Consider the following 18,411-nt stretch of genomic DNA (forward strand, 5'->3'; position numbering starts at 1 on the left):
TGTTCTCCAGTGCCCTGTGAGATCTGAAGGTTTCAGGCTGCCTGATGACAAGGCCCCATCCATGGCACTGGAGAGCTCTGAGTACTGTTCCCTCTAGTCCTTCTGGGTGACCCTCTCCCTGGCCTCCGGTAGTCTTCTCATAGCTTTATACTGACCAACACTGCTGGAAACTAAGGGAGATCCTCTGCACATCTCCAAGTTCTATTTGCAGCTCTCCACTGTCTGGTACATTCCCTGTAAACTCTAGCCACCTTGGTCACCGTGGACTCGGAGCTCCATCTCCTGGACTCAGGGAGTCTGCCAGGCTCCGACTCCTTACAATGCAACCTGCAAACTCCCTAATGCAGAAAGCTGGGGAAATCATCGGCCTCATCTTGCTTGATTCTCGTCTCTCAGGAATCACTGTACTTCGTCACCTCATACCCAAAGTTAAAAACTAAGGTTTCATATATCTTGTCCAGCTTTTTATTAGTTCCAGGTGTGATGGTAAATCTCATCCCTGTTACTCCATCTTCTGCATAGGTGGAGGTCCAAGTATTTTTGGTTAGTATTGTATAGTTACACAAATAAATCATTATACCTGTGATATTTCATTTGTCTCCCCCACCAGAGAGTAAGCTCCGTGAGGGCTGAGATGATGTTTCTTTTGTTAGCCACTACATCCTTGACACAGACTAAACAGAAATTTACTGAAAAAACACACTCCTATGTCTGCCAGGAATTTATTTTGGTGTACTGTATAACTAAGGATTTGAAGTGTTTGTTCAGTGATTCTGTGCAGGGAGGAAGGATGAATGGGTGAGCAGAGCACATGGTACATTTGTGGGTGGCAAAGATCTTCAGGATGATACTGCCATTGTGGGTACCTACACAGATGGCCATGTGTGTGTACGTAGGTCAACACTCACACACATATGTCCTTGCTCTGGCCGGTGAGAAGGCCTAAAACAGCAGCCCACAGCAACGGGCACACCCAGTGCCCAGATCTTGGCTCTAACACCATTCTGCAATAACAGGAACCAGGAATTCCTGGACAGATAGGCAAAATGACTGGGGCAGAAAACCAGAAGATGTAAAGAACTAAAACAAAAACAAAGCTCCACAAAATGGGATCTGTCAAAGGGACAATGAAGCCAACTGAAAGAGCTTCCAATGACCAGAGCTGGATTAATTTGAGAAAAGGAAAAATTACAATGGAGGGTAAGCCAAAGTATAAAGTAAATACCCAAAAGTCCATACAAATATAAATAAATGACTAAATAAACAAAGTGGGGAGAACACACCTCTCCCCTGCAAGAAAACATCTGTGCAGATACTGTGCCCTCCGGAGAGGGCATGGCTCTCCGCCGTGGCCTTCCTTCCCAAGCTGCAGAGCGGAACGCCTGGCACACACCTCAGCCAGGCGGGGTGCCCATCCTGAGGCCTGGCTCAAGATGAGTTCCTGGACAGCAGCATGCTGCCTCTGCTCTGCAGTGAACGGGGCAGGTGGTGCTTGTACAAAGGATTCAGTGAATTTACCAGGTCCCATCCTGGCTCTCGTCACTTTGCATCCAATTTTTCCAGAAACATGATGCACCCTCTCAACATGCAAAGTCTCCCCACCTGCACTCCAGGGAGGTCCTGCTTTACATGCCTTCTCACAGCCTGGATGCCGCCTGTTTTCTGACCCCAGCACTCACTGCAGCCCCCAGGTCTCCCTGCAGCCTCCCGCTCTGGTCTGCTCTGACCACTGGTCTGCTCTGACCACGTTCCTGTCTGCTTTTCTATGTGCAGCATGTTTTTCTCAAGCAGCCTATCCTCTGGTGACCACTTCTTTTTCAGCAGAATCCATCCTGTTATTTGCTGTTGCTAATTGGGCACTCATGTTCTTAAGGGTTTTTTTGTCTTTAATTTTCTTTCTCAGTTCTGCCAGCTCACTTTCTCTCCTTCTGCTATCTTGTGTTTTCTTTGAGCTCTTTTCTATTTAAGTATATTGAATTTATATTTCCTGGTACACAGAGAAGGTGCTATCTAAAATTTCCTTCTGTTTCCTGGGTTAGTTCTTCCTCTGTGTGTCTTCTTCACCAGCCATTTCATTTTAGTCACTGCCCTTTTCCTTCTCTTTCTCTACGTAAGGGTCTCGTGTTGTCTCCTGATTACGGCTCATCTTTACAGAAGGAAAGGGACAGGAATCAGGGCAGACTCAAGTCACCTGTGTCATTCCAGAATGCTCTATCGCCCACTTTTCTTACCGGCTCTGCTCTGAAAATGAGTTTCTGCTATTAGGACATTTTTGGATTGCAAGTGACAGAAACCTGCCTCAAACTGAAGACAGAGACCTGCACTGTCACCTGACAGGGCTGTCTGCGGTGAGAGCCTGCGGATGCAGGGCTCCCAGGAAGACCCCACAGGCTGCACTTTCGGCCGGCTATCTGTACCACACAGTCCCTTCCCGCTTGCTCCAGCAAGAGGATCTCTTGAAGGTGTCTGAAGGACCACTGGGGCTGCAGTCATGTCTGGTAGGGCGGGAAGGTGGGCTCCATCGGGTACACAGAAGGCCCTCCTGCAGCAACAGCTCTTCAGGGAGACCGTCTGCCTGCAAGGTCGTCTCTGGAAACCGTGTCCCCAGAGAGCAGAGGCCCCCTATTCTTGGCCCATAGTCAGCAGGTAACAAGACCCGAGGAACCACCAGAGGTGGGCAGCTCCATAGCGAGTTGCGATTTCCCTTCTCATCTTTCCCATTTTCCCCCTTAAGCGTTTGGATCTTGTAGAAAATGCAGGTGGAACACCTGAGCTTTCCTCTTTTGGCTCACCTCCCTCGGCAGACATCCACCCACGGCCGGTTTCTCCCAAGGCCCACCCTAACCACAGCCCCCATTCTGTCAAGTCGATGTGGTCACCGGTGTCCCTAAAAGTCCTCTTTGTTCACCCCTCCACCCCGACTGGCTGACATCCTCCTCTGGCTTAAATCTTGTTCCCTATTTTTCATTCTTTTTGTTCATTTCAGTGAGTTTCAGGGAGGGAAACAGAATAAACAAGTCTTGACTCAGCCATCATTTCCAGAAGGCCTAAGTTTCATTCTCAATGCTGTTTTAATAAGTTTTCCAAGTTCTAAACAATGACTGCGTCTCAGTTTCACATCTGAAAGCTTGGCTCTGAGCAGCAGGCACAATGCCCCATTCTCCGGCTGGGCGACCAGGATGGGTTGGCATTTCCGCATCTGCGCCTCTGCAGCAGCTGTTCTCACTGGCTCCCCTCATCCAAAGGACGCGGTTAGAAAGAAGGTCAGCAAGCCACAGCGTCAGCTCGCAGGTCAGGACCAGCTTTCCAAACCTTTCCCCGGAAAGGTGTCAGACCCCAGCCCACAGAGAAAGGACATGTGTTTGGAGCCACATCACACAACGCAAAGTGAATCTGACAGTGGTGTGGCCACTCAGGATGGCACGTGGCTTCTGACTGGCTGCCAGAGGTCACAAGACAGGCAATCAGGACACCAAGATGCCCTGGGCTCACACGGCCACCTCGAGCAAAGCCATGCCCCTGCCCTCCTTGCCTTCCTGGGCGTCTCTCACCAACAACACAGTACCAGGGGCCCCTGTGGGACCATTCAGAGAGGACAAACTATCTATCTGTTCACATGCCAGTGGTCGGAACAGAGAAGCTGGCCCATGACCAGGAACAGCCCGACACCAGGGTCCTGGCTTGTTCCCAAAACCCTCCATGAGCATGGCGCTGCCCCACTGGGCTTGGAGAGAAAGGAAGACAGCCATGACGAGGCTTTGTGATGTAGGGGCCGCAGCCCTCAGTCCTGCAAGGGTGCCCTGACTCAAACAGGAACACTCCTCTCACCCCTTCTTGTACCCACAGGGTCAGAGGGTGTCGGCGAGCCCCACACGGTGGAGACACCACTCGGGTGCCTCAGCCCCACAGGGTGAAAGGGGGGTTCAGCAAGGGGCGTCTGGGAGCAGCACAGTGATCTCAGGTACCAGGACAGAAGGAGACCTGTGTCTCCGCGAAAGAAGGAAGGGGAGCCAGCAGCACTTTGCATCAGAAAATGCTTTTCTTACGACTCTAATGCCATCGCGACTGTTTAGAAATACACTGAACTAGGATACGCCCTCCACTCACTCCTGCACCCCCAGTGCCTAAGCCTTTGCCCAGCGAGTCAGCAAACACTAAATGAACCAAGTGGCTGATTTCTCAATAGCAGTCTCCTTTCGAACGGAAAAAAAATGGCTTAAGGGTGTGACAGGCAGAGGAATGTGGGAAATGCTCAGGCCAAGTGTGTAAGGGTTCCTCTCACCTGTCACTGCTCTCTGGCCAGGGCCAGCCACAGTGACAGGACAAAGGGATGACCCAGGAGGCCGGGCTTGCCTAAGGCCATAGCCATCAAAAGGAGAGGCCCCCAGGAGGAAATGGAGGATGGTGAGGTAAACGAAACTCCTAAAATTACATTGGAAAGCTGGAAATCCAGAAAAGGGCCGTGACAAGCTGCCCTGGACCATCCGCCCCGCGGGCGCCCGCTGCATCTGGTCTCGTGGTCTGAAGTGAGCCTCTGCTTTGAACAGTGGGGTTTGAACCATTTTTCATGTGCCCAGGCCACCTGTCTCACCCTGTTTTTTGACAGTTTCCTTTCTGTACTTTCATGCTCTCCTTTTGTCATCTGAACTTACTTTTAAAATTGTACTTCTGATAAAACACAATGTTTTCATTTTTGTAAGTGTTTACTGCAATTTTGCTCAGAATGTCCCCATAACTGTTTCTCCAGTTCTTAGCTGTTTCTGGTCACCTCTCCCTTGCCCGTGTGTGGAGGGTGCTGCCAGCCTCCAGTGGGGTGGCAGTGTGAAAATGGACGCCTGCCACGGGCCTAGAAGACCATCTACTTCACAATTTCCCACAGTGGACCTGCCACCTGTTTCATGAGTGATTTAATAAAAGGCTGGGAAAGGGAGCTCGTGGCCGACGCCCCCCAGAATGTTCCATTCAGACCCCTCACTTGAAGGAGTATCGTGACCTTGAAAGCTATCCCAGCTAAGACCCCTTGGATGATAGTGGAGCAGCCCTGACCTTCCCGGACCTGAGGGCTCTGCGCCCCTCTGCCATCTGCTGCCCCTTGGGGACCCGGGCCTCTTGGTGACATGCCCCCATCGGGAAGTGGCCAACTCCAGAACCCAGCATGTGTGTGAAGAAATGGGGCTCAGTGCTCACTGAGGGTGCCTAGGATACCCCTCTGGCGCGGGCCTGCTGAGCTCCCGTGAGGTCAGTGCCTCCCCAGCCCCCACAACTGTCTCCTTTCCTCCTGTAGCTCCGATAGCGCCTGGCACACATGGGACAAAGTACAGGTGAACAATTCACTTGACGTGACCACAGCTGCCCTCTGCTGAGCACCCATCACACTCTCAGCAGCTGTACACACCTCCGCCTCCCTGTGGACCCTTACTGCCTGGGCTCGCGTGTGCGGCTGGCCTTCCCCCACCTTAGGCCTCATCCCTCAGATGAGTAGACAGCAACCAAGAGAGGCAAGAGTTGGACAGCCCAGACAGCTGGCAGGCGAGGGACACACCCAGAGCAGGACAAGATGCGGCGCCTACACCCCATGCTATGGGGGGCCATGAACCGCCATCCAATCCTCCCACTGTAGGCAAGTTCCAGTCATGAGTGGGCGAGAAGGTTCCTTATTCCAAGTTCCCACGCGGGTTCTGGAACAGAAGACGCTCTGTGCTGGCTCCTGATGGGGTCTGTTCTCAGAACCAGCCCAGGTAACTGCAATCTGCTCCTGGGCCTGGCACCACTCCTCACGTGCTCCCAGGTGGGTGCTGAGGTGGACCCGCCGTCCTGCACGCAGGGCTGGCAGCTCGGACCATGCATGTGAGCAACAGCACAGGCCTGCTGGGGCCCAGTGGCTGCTCCTGACACCCTTGGGGGACATGCCCCACTGCCCTTGGCCCGGCCCTGACCCTCCAGCAACAACTTCCAGGCCTGTGACCTGGAGGACAGGGTGACTGTATGGACAGGGGAGGGGCCACGGCAATGACTCCCCGTAGCCCACAGTGAGCAGCTGGAACCCGAGCCAGCACCCCGTCAGAGACAGGTCTCGCCCAAGTCTGAGCTCGCGTTCAAAGCTCCTGCTGCTGCCACTGGGCCCACGAGCATCACAGGGGCTGGGGGCCCATCTGTCTAAGCTTCTGTCCCCTCCCCTCCTCTCCAAGACCCACTCCTGGGGCATTCCAGGTGTGTGAGTAGCCCTCCTCACCTACACCCCACCCAGGATGGGCCAGCACTGAGGTGGCACCACTCACCCCTGCCAGCTGGAAGCACCAGCACGGGGCTGGGGCCTGAAGCTGTTGGGCCACTCTGTTCCCACTGGGGGGAAGCTTCTCGAAAAGACACAAGGAGGCAGGAATAAAACATGGGGAAAAGGAGAAACAGCACCTGACACTTGTATCCAGCCACTCCTAAAGCCAGATCCCTCAAGAAGAAGCCACATGAGGGGAGCAATAGGTCTCTCATCACTAAAGCTGGGCTGCTAGGTAGAGCCCTCCGGGGGCTATTCAGGCCCCACCTACTGTGGCAAGAGGAAGTGTGGGGGGGGAATGGAGGGGAGGTGAAGGGGAGGGGAGGTGGATGAGGGAGGAGAGGGGATGTGGAGGAGGGAAGGGAGGGGAGGTGGAGGAGGGAGGGGAGGGGAGGTGGAGGGGGGAGGGGAGGTGGAGGGGAGGGGAGGTGGAGGAGGGAGGGGAGGGGAGGTGGAGGAGGGGAGGGGAGGGGAGGTGGAGGGAAGGGGAGGGGAGGTGGAAGATGGAAGGGAGGTGGAGGAGGGAGGGGAGGGGAGGTGGAGGGAAGGGGAGGGGAGGTAGGGTGGAGGGGAGGTAGAGCGGAGGGGAGGAGAGGGGAGGTGGAGGGGAGGAGAGGTGAAGGAGGGAAGGGAGGGGAGGTGGAGGGGAGGGAGGTAGAGGGGAGGAGGGAAGGGAAGGGAGGTGGAGGGAAGGGGAGGTGGAGGAGGGAGGGGAGGGGAGGTGGGGAGGTGGGGAGGTGGAGGGGAGGGAGGGAAGGGGAGAGGAAAAGGAGGTCTCCAACAGCCAGAGTCTTGAGCAACAAGACTTGTCACAGGCACAAGTGGAGGGACAGCGAACCAGGGTGAGGTGACTGAGGAGGCGTGCAGCCGGTGCTGGTGGCCTGGGCACAGGCAGTGGAGGACAGACTCCACAGAGCCAGCAGGAGGCCAGCGGAGTGGCAGTCGGTGGGAGAGGTCAAGAGCTGTTCTGCTGACACAGCCCAGCAGGTGTGCACTGACCAGCAGAGCCTGTGCAGACGGCAGCCAGCCACCGGCCCAGGGCCTGACTGCAGCTGAAACTCCAAGACGCTGTTTGCTGAGAGGCGCAGGTTGGAGCTGACAGCCTACAGCTTGCGGGGGGTGGGGGGGTGGGGGGGTGGTGGTGATGGAGAGGGGCCCAGAAACTGCTGTGCCACGCTTTGCCCACGCTGGCAGGGACCCCTCTTCACACCAGCCCTCAGAAAGGTCCCACTCCAGCAGCCTGTCCGTTTTCAATGCAGTCTAGGAACCAGCTGGGCTCGTGGAGAACTGTGCTCCAACGCCCCAGACAGCCCAGAAGCCCATGGCATGCAGGCGGCGGCCGGCCAGAGCTCGGGCAGCACGACCAACAAGTGCCCAGCTTGGACCATGTGGAAGCGGCTGAGAACAGGGCCCTCCCAACAAGCCTGTCCCCCCGAGCGAGGTGCCCGTGGGTGCGAGAGCCTTTTCCTGGCTCCCCATTCTTTCTTTTTCCTGAAAAAGGGTAGGTGGGAAGTAAATTTTGAAAGTCCTTTATTCCACTGGACAGTTGGCAGGTTCTTTGGCTGAGTTAGAGTTCATTTTGTCAGCTTGGAAGTGATTCCAGGGTCCCCTGCTCCTGTGCGGCGGCTGACAAGCCACCTGCTGGGGCCCCTTTCCTTCACTACGTTTGGGGGGCTTGCTCTGTGGACAGCAGTCTTCCATCCCCTCGGTCCCCTCCTGCTCCAAGGCTGACCGTCCCAGACCAGCCCCTGCTGTCCTGTTTCCTCCTGATTTTTCACCTCTTTCTTCTGGGCTTCTCCTGGACAGTGCATCTACCGCAGGTAGCTGCTATCCTGCACGTCTGTGGCTCCTGCTCTGAGGCCCTCACTCTGTGCTCTGTTCCTCTCTTCACAGGAACCACCTGTGCATGGCCGTCAGTCTTCTCATCCGAGACACCTCCCCACACAGCCCCCACGTCCTGAGAGCTGGTCTCTGTCATCAGAAGCTTGGCTCCGAATCTGACATAGCAAGGACTGGGCCATAACAGCCCACAGACAAGCCGGACAGCAGCACCTGAGACCAGGTACCTGTCCCATCACCCTCCACACCAAGCCACCGAGCCTCATCGACCCGGTACCTCTGCTGAACACTCCCCTGAACCTGTGTCCATGCGGTAAGTCCTTCCACAGCTGGTGCAGTGGACAGGGTCTGGCCGGCTGCCTGCCCGGCCCAGGCTCCCCACGCCCATCCCACCCCCCCCCCCCGTCTAAACAGGGTGCCCTAGGTTTGCTCTCACAGCCCCATGCCCATCCTTCAGGGGGTACACCACAGCTGTCAACCATGCGGTCTGTTCCCCATACCAGACTCCGAGCTTCAGAGGCCGGGGCTCCACCCCTGCACCACCAGCACCACTGCCCAGCACTCCGGGGAATGGGTGAATGGGAGAGGCACGGCGACCCAATCTGACTCCAGCAATGCTGCCAGCAGTGCCCCCTCACACAGGACACCCTGACCACCAGGCTCACGCTTGGAAGCGTGCAGTGTCATCAAACGTCAGGGCCACCAAGCTTCTCTGAACAGCCATCGGGGCCGTCCACATGCCAAGCGCATGCCAACTCCAGTGTAAATTCCTGCAGCTGGCACTCTTTGAGGACTCCACGGCTAGCAGGGAGTGAGGTCTGTGTCACGTGTCCCATCCTCCGTGGGGGCCACCACACTGGGCTCAGAGGGACACTGATGGAGCCCCTGCCCCACGATTTCCCAGCCAGCTGTGCAGTGCTGCCAACAGGCATCCAGTCCAGACACTTGCAAAGAATTTATTTTATCATTTAAAATAGAATGATCAAATGTGGATGGCATGTCCTTGTGAGTCCTTCCGGAAAGGAAGTGGGAGCTAAGAGAGACTTGCAGAACTGCCTGCTGGGCTTACCTGCACCCTGACCACAACAGGTGGGACCCCAGAAGCGGGGTGCTCCCCGGTAGGAGGCAGTCCGAGTTCTCCGCTTGGCACATGCCCCGCCTACCTCTGCCTCACTGGGCCCCTTCCCACCTGAGGCACTGTTCCTTTGCCTGGTGAACGCTGGAAGACTTGGTCACGGATACCCTCCTGTCTAGACGAGATTTCCCCTCCTCCAGAAAGCCTACCTAAACTCCACACCACCCAACAGGCCAGCAGCCACCCTAGGGGTCTCCCCAAAGCCCAGTGCCTGCCTCCACCCCTGCTGCCCACGGGAGGCCACACAACCCATCCCCGGGTCCCCACCAGGAGCCTGTCTGTCTCAAATGTCGGGATAAACTGGCAAGTGGCTGGCACACAGCAGGTGAAACAGGATGAACAAGGGTGGGCCTGGCAAACACAGCCGCGAATGTCAAGTCCCACCAAAGCGATGGAGAGGGGCCCTGCGCTGCGCCGAGTGACCCCGTCCTGGGCCCCGGCCACCTTGGCAGGAAGGCCGCGCTGTCCCTGGATAGCTGTCTGTGGTTTCCACACATTCCTGTGCGTAAGGGTTTCCGGGACCCGGAGCGTTACACCCTCTCAGCCTTCAGGGACAGCAGGGCTACTTCTTGGGCTTCTCTTGGGTGAGTCAGAAAAAGTAGCACTCTGACTAGCACGGCTGAAGTAGGAATAGAAAACAAAGGCAACACTTTGCAACACTTTTTTTCTGCCATTCAACAGAAAAACGGACTCGAGAGTCCAGAAGCTGTTTTCCTTTCCGAGTGACACAGCGATGTCACGCTCAAGTAACGTGGGACCTGTGTGTACGGACAGACAGTGCGTGAGTCCCATCAGCGCCCTAACTGCCAGGAAGAACACGCTGGCCGCCACAGAAATCCCAGGAAATGGCTGATGGGACCGGAACAGAAGACCACAGCGTCGTAGGGACAGTACGACTGCAAAGCTAACCACTAAGGAAGCATCAGCCACTCTGATTAGTGCCGGGGCCTCTGGGGGCTCCAAGAAAGGAGCAGAGAAGCAGCAGAACCAGAGGGGCGCAGCCAGCAAGGAGAGCAGGCTGGGAGCCGGGCCAGACAAGGGGCTGTCCTGCTTCAGCCCCAGCACCCGGAGCCAGCGAGGGCTTCCAGCCAAGGTGACAGTTCGTTCACCCATCAATTCTGTTCACACTGCAGCCGTCTACACTCGGGATTTGTCTTGTCTTGGACCAGTCAGCAAGAGGACAGAAAACATGCTCTGTGGACTGTCGCTTCTCAGTGTTAAAATTACGTGTTTAAAACTTTAGACACACAGAACACTAATGGCCCGGATCCTGTGAAACCCCGTCACGCTACAGCCTCACAACAGCCCTGGAAAAGAAACAGGCCAGACACAATGTGGCCCACATTGTGCAGCGGAGGCCCAGGTGCCCGGCAGTCTCTGCGACCATCGCACTAGCCAGGGGCTGAGTCGGAGTCTCACGCCCTGTGCTGCACCAGAGCACGGTGCTGTCAGCCACACCGGCAGCTCAGGAACTGGGCAGGGTGCCTTGCTTTGCCCCGGCTGTCCACTGCACTTCTCACCACCACCCAGGACGTGGTCTGCACCCAGGCCTTCCATGGGCCCCCACCCTGGAATGCTCCCTTCTGAAAAATCCCAGTCACTCTCGTTTTTAACCGCTTTACTGAGACACAAGCCACCCATTCAAAGTGAACAATTTTAGTATATTTAGTATTTGCACAACCTTCCCCACTGTCAACCTTAGGACATTTTCATTATCCAAAAAGAAACCCCACACCTCCAAGCTGTCATTCCCCCAGTCCCTGGCAACCACTAATCTGCTTTCTGTCTCTACCGATTTGCCTGTTCTGGGCACTTCACAGAAACGAAGTCATACAGTATGTCGACTTGTATGTCTGGCTTCTGTCACTCAGCATGTCTCAAGGGTCATCCACGTTGCAGCGGGTCAGCACTTCACTTCTTCTTCTTAGCAAATAACATCCCGCTGTAGAGACAGACCACAGTTTGTTTCTCCAGCCATTTGTTCACAGACATTTGGGTTGTTTCCACTTTGGGCTCTCATGCATATTGCTGCTGTGGACATCTGTGTACTAGATTTTGTGCGGATGTGTTTTCCTAGTCAATCTTCCCCATAAGAAGATGTGAAAGGTGAGCCTATTCCAGTTGAGAAACTATTAATCTGACCATACCACAGTCGTTTAGATACAAGTAGGTAGATAATCGGGAGAAGTGAATGAATAAAGGAAGAAAGTGGGGGCTATAAAACATCAAGAGCCGAGCAAACAGTGATCAAATACTAAAGTGTTTAAAGAAAAAGGTGCCATTTCCAGGGGTGAGTCCTACAGGCACGTTCACACATTTGCAAAAACGCTGGACCTGCAGCCTTTCTGTAACTGCAGAAAACACGCCTTTACCACCAGGGGCTCCTTAGATAAATTTAGCGCTTCCACACAGCCCAAGAAGATGCAGCCATGAAAAGAATGAACTGGATAGTGTCCTCACAGGGTGTGACTTCACAAACATATTCAGTTAAAAAAGGCAAGGTTCAGGAACTTTTTAAAAAAAAAAAGGGTAGGAAAAAAGAATACATACACGCATCTGCTTGCATAGTTACAAAGTATCTCTAGGAGGTACAGTGGGTGCCTCGCAGGGGCAGAGACAGGAAGGAGGTGACCCTGAATGTTCTCTGGGCTTTCAAACCCCAAATACATTATCTAGTCATAACTTTTGGGGAAACAAAAAGAAAACGTCCCTATGAGAATAAAGAAGCCGTGCTTAGGAAAGCAAGAGACAAGAAGAGGCCCTGGGGATCCAGAAGCGGCAGGTGTGGGGAAGAGGAAGAGGATCTGCTCCTGGGCCTGTCCCCCCTTCCTGGGGCCACTCGCACCCCAACCCACCCATCTGTACCGATGTTCATGCACCAAGAAAACGGTACAAGGAGACACTGAGAATCCAAATGTGTCTGTCGCCCTCTAGGACTTGCCAGTGCGGTGACAGACAAGTCCTGGTTGTGCAGACACAGGCACGCTGGGGACACCCTGGCAGGCAGGCGGACCTGCTGGGCTACGGGCTCCTGCTGGGGCAGCCCCCAGGGAGGGCCAACAGAGCTGAAGGGGCCACCCGAGCTTTGCTCGTTTTCTGGGAAGGAGGGACTATGGAGCAGGGCCTGGCCTGGTGGCACTGAGCGGGTGTCACCAGAGAGCAGAGCGCGAGTTGGGGCACGCAGGGCCTTGGAGAATGGGGTAAGAGGACACACCCTGGGCCTGCCCTTTGGTCCGGCACACTGGCCATGGCGCCGTCCTGTGTACCAAGGGTGCTGAGCAGCATGTGTGACCTTCCCGCTTTGGCTGCCGGTGGCATCGCTCCTAGTGGGGACAACCAAACGTGTCTGCAGACAAATCACACCTAAGAACCACAGCCATAACGCCAAGGGACGAGGTGCAGGCCCTGCTTGGCCAGTGGCCCTGGTGACAAGGAACGATGGATCTGGCAGCTACTGAGGAGGTATAATGAGCAAGACACGGAGCAACGGGATGTGGTGGTTGGGGGAGGACCCAGTGACAAGCTTCCAGGTAGCAACCAAGCAGGTGACAGTCCCAAAGCTCCAAAGGGCGGAGGCGGAAGTGAAGAGCCGAAGGGTTTCCACACACGGAGGCTGGAGCTGGCCCGGGTCCGAGGTTCAGCAGAAGTCGGCTGGCAGCTGCAGCACGTGATCCCGGACGGAGCACGGAGCACAGAGCAGACCCGTGTCCTCCGTGGGGCGGGGGGGCCACACTACTGTCTCCAATCATTTGCTCACCTCCTCCCCAGAAGTGGGTTGTACATCCCACATCCTGCCCCTGGCCATGGGACAGGGCACACCCTCCATCCCCTCCCCCTGGTGGGCAGGGCCAGGTGTCCTGCTTTGGCCCACGAAACCTGAGCCGTCAGTTCTAAGCTGAAGCTTGAAGAGACACTGAGTTTCTGCCACTCTCTGTCATAAGAATAGCATGATCCAAACAAAGGCTGGTCCCGGGTCCAGGAATGAAGACTCTCAGAAAGAGGCACAGACAGATTTAATGTGAGCAAGAAATAAACCTCTTGTCGTAAGTCACTGAAACGTTGGGGTAATCTGTCGCCTCAACCTTCCCCAGAGAAAGCTGCCCAGAAACTCCGAGTCAGATTTCTTCCTTCTCCAATCCGTCCTGCTCGTCACTGCCATTTAGATGTCCCTACCCCATTTCTTCAGGACTGCCCCTGCTCAGACCGGAAGTGGCTCCCCAACAGCTGGAGAACTGAAACCTAAAGTCTTTATTTACCTGGGACTCAAAGACATTCACATATCATCCCTGTTTCCTCATTCCTTACACAACCTCTAGCCCCCACAAAGCACACACAACCCAACTTCTTACTGTGTCTGTGCTGCAGCCCCTCCTAACGCCTTCCCCCCACTCACCTCCTACTGAGCCAAGTTTAGCTCAGAATCACCTCTTCCTGGAAGCTTTCCCTCACGTGACAACCCCCGCAACCATTTCCCCTCTGAATTTCTAGAGCCTTCTTCTGTGAATGGGCCACACAGTAAATAGTTGAGGCTTTGCGGGCCACAGAGTCTCTATTGCAACTAGTCAGTTCTGCCAAAGCAGCCACAGACAAAACAAAAATGAAAAGGGGGAGGGGTGACTGGGTTTCAATAAAACTTTATTTACAAACGCAGGCAGGGGGCCTGCCCGTGGCTGCAGCTTACAGACCCTGGTCTGGAGCACTCTTTGGCCCTTCATCAGAGAAGGGCTCACAGCCTCAATCAACTTTCTCCTTCTCTAGCTCCTTGAAAGAACAGAGTCTACGAAGCTATAACAACACGTGCACAAATAACTGAGCGTTGATGAGGTGTTCAGTTACAGAGCACGGAGTTAACAACGCTCAGGGCTCAGGAAAACATGCCTTGTGCTGAACCGTAGTGTTTCCACAGACAATTCCAGAGACTTCAAAGAAAGCAGGGAAAAGCCACACCAAATGTTGACCCCCGAAAAACACCACCACGTGGAGCCTAACCATGGCCAGTAAGCTCTTTTCACAGCACAGACTGTGGCAAAGGCCAGGATGAGTTTCTGAGTTCAGTCACAAGCTTACGCATGGGAGGGAGGACAGGGCTGCAACTCCTATTATCAGCACTCTCAGACATGACACATTTTTTTGGGGGGGAGGGGGTCGAACAGGATGGCAGGCACTGCTGAGAAACTCAGGTCCCAGGGAAATACAAGGTCCTGTAAACTGTCGGTCCCAGAAAGCCTGAGACAGGGCACAGCAGAAGCGGCAGTGAGCCAGGCTGTATGCCCAGGGGAGGAGGTCTGTTTCAGCAGGGTGGGACAGTGTGGCCAGCAGACAGGAGTAAGGGTCAGACAGAACCTCAGGAAGCAGGGCAGAGCTGCCAGATACTGTCAGGGTCAAGTCCCAAAGGCTGACGGAAGGCACAGCGCGGCAGGGACAGGAGGTATCAGAGAAGGCCAGTGACTGACAACGTGGACTTCACCTTGGGGAGCAAGAAAGGCAGCGGAAGGAACCTGGAAGCGGGCGGCCAATCCAAGTCCGTGCTGCCCAGGCCCAGAGCGCACACGGCCGTGCGCCGAGGCTGTGGACACTCATGGCTGACGTTGAGAGGGCCACAACAAAGGCTCCAATGACGACAGGTCAGTGAAAAGGCACAGCAAAGGGGTTTTGCTAGTAAACCTAGGTTATCTCAATATGAGAACAGACTTTTCTTTTTTCCCAAAAGCACCACAGAACCAGGTAGAAGCCTAACAACACACTGTGCTTGCTGTTACTAAATTGTTCAAGGATGGGCCACCCAGCACACATGCATGAGAGAAGGATGGGATGAACATTTCAAAATCTATCCTGAGATATTTTAAAATGTGCTCACAGAAGCTGTTTCGTTACCATTTGTTCTGAGCTTCACACCTTCTCAACTTAAACCCCACCAATGCCAAAAGACTCTTCATAAAGTGGAAGGGTTTCCCTCAGTCTCACTGTCACACAGATGACGGGGAAGAGGTGTGGTTGTCCAAGGGAAGTCTGGGACACTTTCCCTAGATCTGGGAAAGAGGATCATGCATCTCCTTGGGAAATGGAATTTTCCACTTCTTTCTCAAATAAATTACAACTTATTTCTTCCAATTTCTTCCAACAGTTTAGCAAGACAGAATGTTACAGCACTGATAACTCCAAGTTCACACTTTCTGTTGCTTAGTTTTCACTGTTACTTAAAGTGTGTTGATAAATTATATTTTCTATTACGAGGATAACACTGTATAACAAACATGGCTTTGGTAGCTTAATTCAAACAGAATTACCCAAGAACTGCTCTAAGTCTCATTTCTGTCAACAACAATCCCAGCTGCACCCCCAGGGACAGCAAGAACTACAGTATTCCAGAGTGGCTCCCTAGCTTTCTTTCCTAAAAATGTTTATAAAAGTAATTCTATGTAATAATTTATCCAAGTCCATGGATGTGTTCCTCATTTACCTTCACGAAGGCTTGTTGCTCCAAATATAACTCCACCTTGCTGTGTAAGAAAAGGGAGCCACAGACTTCACGTTAAGGAAAGCTACGACAGGCTTGCTAGGGGACCAGAAGAGCCGCCCAGCAAATGCACCTGGAAAGTGATGACATCCAAACTTTTTTGAACACTTACAATGTACCATGCACGAAGCGTTTTCCGATCTTGATTCAATGGTTCCTCACAACCACCGTAGGAGGCCAGTATTATTGGCGCTCCCATTTTACAGACGAGGAACCACAGGCCCTGAGCACAAAGCCAGTAAACATAAGAGTCACAACTCACAGGCAGGCAGTCTGGCTCCAGCACCCGCCCTCTGTCCTCCAGCCTCTTGGCAAGACAGCTGACTAGACGAAGTTCGGGCAGGGAGAGCGACCGGCCGCCTCCGTTCATCCACTGAACGAGCGCTTGCGGGTCATCGAGGCTGCCTGGCCGCTTTATGCGACGAGTCTCCTGGCTTCAGTCACACCTCCTATCAAATCTCCTTCCCCTTCCCCCAGGGAGGGAAACACACCTCGCTCATTGTGAATGGGGAGCCGCCGCCGGGAACCACCTGCTGTTTACAGAGGCACCCAGGACACGCAGGGTTCAATTCCCCTCACTGGCTTCAAAGACAAATCTGCTATTGTCTGCACCGGGGAGGAACACGAAGCCCTACACCCGGAGGTTTCTGCAGAGGTCACTGGAGGTTTGGTTGAACCGAACGACGCTGCGGGGGGAGGGGCGCCGCGTTTCTGCTGCCGAAGCAGCGCAGCGCCCACAGCAGCTGCTGGAGGGAGCGGCGGGAGCACGCCCGCAGCTGCCGCGGCCTCGCAGCGGCCGCACGTTTCGAAATGAAAGGCGTCCTGCCTCCCCGGGACGCACAGCCTGCCTCGCTCGCGGCGCTGGGCAAGGAACTCTCCGCCTCCACGCACAGCATCCCGCAACCGACAAGGGGATACCGCCGCCGAGAGGGCGGGGCGCTCAACGTGCCTCGCCGCAGAGGCCAAGGCCGCACCGGGATGCGCGTCCGACGGCCAGCGCCCCGCACAAAGCAGGGCCGGCCCCGCACCGCGCCCCGACGGCGCCCCGGAACCCGCGCCGACGCTCGGCACCCAGGCCTTGCAGTGCGCTCACGCCCACCCCAGGGCCGGGCACACTCACGCCCACTCACGCGCTGCTCCCGCGCGGCCTTGGCCCGCCGGGCCCGGCCGAGGCCCCGCCCGTCCCGTCCCCTCGGTCGCCGCGGCCCGGACCCGCGCTCGGCCGGGCGGGGGCCGCAGCGCCGGCCCCTCCGCCATTTTCCCGGCCCGCGCCGCCCACCGCCCGCGCTCTCACCAGCCGGCTGCCCCTCATCCCGGCCCGCGAGCTCCGCGTGAGCTGCCCGCGGCTCTCCCGCCGCCGCTGTCGCCCGCCGGTCCGCGTCCTCCTCCTCCTCCTCCGCCGCCGCCGCCGCCGCCGCCGGCCCGGTGCGCTGCGGCCGCGCGTCCTCCCGTCACCAGCGCAACCCCCCGCCTCCGGCCCCGCCCCCGCGCCGCGCCCGCCGCCAGGGGGCGCCGCCTTCGGCCCCGTGCGCGTGCGCCGGCGCGCAGCTTGCCGGGAGCCGGAGTCCCGCCTGAGTGTGCGCGGCATGCCGGGAGTCGGGAGCGCCGTCGGGCTGACACCGCCCACAAAGCCGGCATTGGGGGGCGGGGCGGGGCGGGAGCCCTCAGCACAGGTGACGCCGAAGCCCGCCTTCCGGCCGCTCCCTCTCCCTGTGGTTTGGGGGGGCCGTTTCATCCTCCGAGTGTGAATCGGGGGTAATTTTTCCTACTCAAGCCGAATTGCACTTCCTGAATCTGAGATTTCATGTTTCCTCAGTTCGGGAAAGTCAGCCATTCTCTCTTAAAATACTGGCTGTCCTCCGTTCTCGCAGTCTCTGCTGGGACAAGGGAAACATTCTGACCCCGGGCAGAGGGAGAAAGACACGGAACGGTTAGCCTGCTAACGGCGGGGCCAGCAGGGCGGCCCACACTCCTGAGCGCCGGACTTTGAATCCACTCCCGCCGGGTGTGTGCGATTACCCAAGGGCGGGGCCGCCGAACACCTGCAGCCTCCCCCTCTTGTCCACGCTGGAACTTTCCAGACCTTGTCCACAGTCCATCTTGAGGGACTCTGGCCTGTCCCAGAGCTGGCCCCGCTCCACCTTCTCCCACCCCTTCATCCGTACCCCACGTAGTACATTCCTTCTAGAAGCCTTCGTCTTTCTCCCCTCCTGGAGGGATCAAAAAGCCCGTGGACTCCAGGGCGGCAGACGTGCTGCCGGCCCACCTGGTGTGCCGCTGGGTTTAGACTCATCGCCCCAACCTGGTCCTCTCTTTCTCGCTGGCCCAGTAAACCCTGTCTTTCGAAAAGGCTTTCAGCCATGGAAGTTAAAATTGTTTTACACCTGTAATTTGTTAGATAAACTGGACCGTCTGTATCCTCCATGTCTATTATTTGTATTTTCTTGTTTTCATCTTAACTCTTGGTAATTGCTCACCTTCATCTTTACCAGTGCTCTCCTCAGCATTTTGTAATCAGAGTTTAAGCCTGTTCTTCAAGCTTTCTAAAATCATTATTACCTACATTTATTTCTAGAAGGTGTATTTGACTTCCATTTCTAGCAAAATGGAAGCTAAGTTGCATGAAACTCCCACAACAAAGCACAT

The 18,411-nt window shown here is 55.6% G+C and overlaps 1 protein-coding gene across 2 annotated transcripts in view; it reads right to left on the reverse strand.

Annotated features, from left to right (window-relative positions):
- The window catches only part of ARHGAP39 (Rho GTPase activating protein 39), a 59,230-nt gene extending 42,047 nt beyond the window's left edge, over positions 1 to 17,183 (reverse strand). For both annotated transcript variants that reach the window (XM_033126232.1, XM_033126230.1), the window contains exon 1: positions 17,060 to 17,183. The gene's annotated coding sequence lies outside the window, so the exon portion shown is untranslated. The remainder of the gene's footprint in view (positions 1 to 17,059) is intronic.
- Between the last annotated feature and the right edge of the window lie 1,228 nt (positions 17,184 to 18,411).

This window comes from Rhinolophus ferrumequinum, chromosome 14 (genome assembly GCF_004115265.2).
Source record: "Rhinolophus ferrumequinum isolate MPI-CBG mRhiFer1 chromosome 14, mRhiFer1_v1.p, whole genome shotgun sequence".
NCBI lineage: Eukaryota > Metazoa > Chordata > Mammalia > Chiroptera > Rhinolophidae > Rhinolophus > Rhinolophus ferrumequinum.